Source organism: Oryx dammah, unplaced genomic scaffold (assembly GCF_014754425.2).
Source record: "Oryx dammah isolate SB20612 unplaced genomic scaffold, SCBI_Odam_1.1 HiC_scaffold_2, whole genome shotgun sequence".
In the NCBI taxonomy this organism is placed as follows: Eukaryota; Metazoa; Chordata; class Mammalia; order Artiodactyla; family Bovidae; genus Oryx; species Oryx dammah.
In genome coordinates this window covers 6,144,274-6,147,781 of record NW_024070186.1, presented here as the reverse complement: position 1 = coordinate 6,147,781, position 3,508 = coordinate 6,144,274, and the positions used below count along the sequence as shown (strand labels likewise).

At 53.1% G+C, this 3,508-nt stretch overlaps 1 long non-coding RNA gene across 1 annotated transcript in view; it reads right to left on the bottom strand.

The window, feature by feature from the left end:
* Positions 1–2,544, bottom strand: part of LOC120880492 — a 3,250-nt gene extending 706 nt beyond the window's left edge. The window contains exon 1 of the long non-coding RNA XR_005725043.1: positions 2,129–2,544. This is a non-coding gene — a long non-coding RNA (uncharacterized LOC120880492). The remainder of the gene's footprint in view (positions 1–2,128) is intronic.
* Positions 2,545–3,508: the final 964 nt, after the last annotated feature.

Below are 3,508 nucleotides of genomic sequence, written 5' to 3'. Positions count from 1 at the left end.
GAGAGCATCTCACCCATTCCCACCATTCACACCGTGGAGAGCATCTCTCCTCTCCCCGCCATTCACACAGAGGAGAGAATCTCTCCCCTTCCCACTATTCACACTGCACAGAGCATCTCTCCCCCTCCAACCATTCACACCACAGAGAGCTTCTCTCACCCTCCCACCGTTCACACTGTGGAGAGCATCTCTCCCCTCCCTGCCATTCACACCGCAGAGAGCATCTCACCCACTCCCACTGTCCACTCTCAGGGAGCATCTGTCCCCTTCCCACTGTTCACACTGCACAGAGCTTCTCACCCCTTCCCAGGTCCACCTGCCGTGGTGTGGGGTCCCAGCAACCCCCAGAAGAGGCTTTCTGTGGAGCAGGGGTTCTAGATGTAAGACTCGGGCCCACTGAGAGCAAGGATGCTCCTGGACACATCCCAAAGCCAATTTGGTACCAAGAACAGGCACCCTGTGCTCAGAGCTAGTGGGAACTATAATTCTAAGCACAATGGCTCCAGGCCTGAGGTGTCTATTACAGGTGATGGGGCTAAATGACCTCGGCTCGGCCACGCCCCTAGCATCTGGCATCTGGACTGGCAGTGTGTCCGGCTCAGTCTTGGGCACACATCTCCATCCTGCACTTGCTCTTAGCGACGGCAGGAATCTCCCAGGAGAGCCTGGGCTTCCTGACGTGTGTGCCGCTAGCAGTCACTGTGAGCGTCACTCAGCACTTGTCTCATGATTCCTCTCTATCTGTCCTTTGGTTTCCCCAGTTCAGGGCGTCCTCGTCTGCTAGGTACGCTGGGATGCATGATCCTGGTCTCCCAGTGACTGCGCCTCCCTGAGAGCCTGGGTGGCCCTGAGCTCTGCAGAACCGACCAGAGGGAATCCTCTAGGTGCATCCTGAGACTGTGGCTGCCCCAAAGCCAGCCTCCCTCCTTATGAAAAGCAGCCAGGCTCGTCACCAAAGCCCACCTGGGCCTTGCTTCCCAGGTGGCACTAGCGGTAAAGAACCTGCCCGCCAGTGCAGGAGACCATAAGAGATCCCTGGGTTGGCAGGATCTCCTGGAGAAGGGCGTGGCAACCCCCTCCAGTATTCTTGCCTGGAGAATCCCATGGACAGAGGAGCCTGGCAGGCTACAGTCCATGGGGTCACTAAGAGTTGGACACGACAGAAGCAACGTAGCACGTGTTAGCATGGCAGAGAGGACTGTGGTGTCCAAACGATTAACGGGGTCACCACCTCGCCTTGGCTGCCTGTGACTCTAGTACTTAAGGACTTGTGAATCAAAAGCACTCCCTTTAGGACACTTGCACCTGCAGAGCTGGACCCAGGCCTCGGGAATGCCGAATCCATCGGGGTCAGTAAGAAATGACCACTGACCTCATGAATGCCACAGGCCAGCTTCGGTATAAGCAAGGCGACCCCCCTCATGAGCTGCACTCTGCCTGGGGAAGAAAGCCCAGTGTGGTGTGGGTGGAAAAATGGCCAACTGTGCCCAAATAGCATGGTCTTCAGACCTGGGAGCAGGAAGCCGGCACGGCTCTCCCGCCCCTCCTCCCACAGTCCTTAGGGTGCAAAAGGTAGCCTCGCCAACCAGCTGCGCCAACCTCAGGCAAAGCGTAGCTCTGACATCTGATGCGTCACCAAGGGCACCTGGCCGGTGTTTCGGGAAGAACCCAGTTTTCACAGTCGACTTCAGATTGCTATGAATCACCCTATCTGATTCAAATGTGGCCTTGGGTGGACTTAGAGATAGCTGATTGCCTCAGATTAATCCACCATTGCCTCAGCAGGTAATTTACCTCTGGGAGTTTCAGAGACCGAAAAGAACAATCCATTTACATAAGGAGTCTAATCTCAGAGTCCCAGCAGGAGGCTGTTCTTGGGCCAGCAGCACCCTGGGACAGGGAGGACTCCTGGAGTTCTGGATCCCCCTGTCTTCCCCTCCCCCTTCCTCCCCTCCTCTTTCCTCCCCTCCCCCCCCCCTCCTCCCCTCCCTCCTTCTATACCCCATAAATGAATAGCATTCTCCAGGTCATGACTTGGTTCCCAGCTGCAGCCCCTGATAAGCGGCCTCCCACCCCCATGCTCCCACGCCGGTGGTCTGTTTCTCCACCTTCGGGCCACACAGTTTACCACCACACAGTTCTTGCTTGTCCTGTGCAGCGATGCTCCAGCCACGTCCAGATCCACATGGCAGAAACCAACTGTCTGTCATGGATGTGCCGTCACGCTTGTGAAGTACTTTCTGGCTTCCCTCTGCAGACCAAAACCCTGGACTTCCTAATACATCAGGGTTCCGAAAGCCCATACCATCCTACCCTTCCCCTCCAGGCTTGCTCTTCTTGGTGGCCTGCCTCTGACGATGTGGCCTTCGCACCAGGGGCACCTCCCTTGTTTCAGCCACGATACTCCTATTAATACAACCTGAAATCACATTAGCTTTTTTGGCAGATTAGCCCTGGCATGATGAGATTTATTAATCTCTTAATGAGATTTATTAATATTTAGTGTCAACTAAAACCATTTTGTGGGCTTCCTTGGTGGCTCAGGGGTAAAGAATCTGCCTACCAAGCAGGAATATCAAGTTTGATCCCTGGATTGGGAAGTTTCCTTGGAGAAGGAAATGGCAACCCATTCCAGTATTCTTGTTTGGGAAATCCCATGGACAGAGAAGCCTGGTGAGCTACAGTCCACAGGGTTGCAAAGAGTTGGATACGACTTAGCGACTAAACAACAACAACTAAACTCCTTTTGTCCATGGGCACCATTTGGCCTTCAGCCAGGAGCTGTTCTATTGAGTTTTGGAGCTAAATGCCACACTTTTATTTATTCCTGTTATCTTCCATCTTTTTAATTTGAACTTCCCTGTCATTCATGGCAACTTTCTGTCATTTGGAAGCCTGTTACAAATGCCTTCTGCGGCTTGACCCAGATGGTTATTTAAAAAGCAGTTTCAGTTGTGGATGCACTTACTCATGTCAACCTGCGGCTTGCATTTCTCTACCTTTTTCCAAAGGCAACACGTCCCCTGCTTTGCTAAAATGTCTGTAAAGGTTAGAGCCAGATATTAGAGGCCGGGTGGCTCTAGTCCTTGGTTTAATGGATGAACTGTGGGCAGGTGAGGTGGAAGGGTGCTGGGGGACCATGCATCTCCCCACCTGGGGCAGAGTTGACTGTCATGCCTCAGATATTCTAACCCGGGTATCCTTCGCTTATGTGCTCAGCACACAGCCCACTGGAAGCTTCCGACAGTGGACAACAAAACCCCTGCCCATAGCCACAACAAGTTCATCAGCTAAGAATACACAGATATCATGGACCCTGACCATTTCACGGAATGTTGTCCGGCCCTGGACAGGAATGAGGCAATAACACAGGCTGGAATATGGATGAGCCTTGGCAATATTAGGGCAAAAGAGAGAAGCCGATCACAAAAGGCCACACACTGTGCGATTCCATGGATGTGAAATGTCCAGGCTTGCCAAACCCACAGAGAGAGAAAGGAGTTGCCAG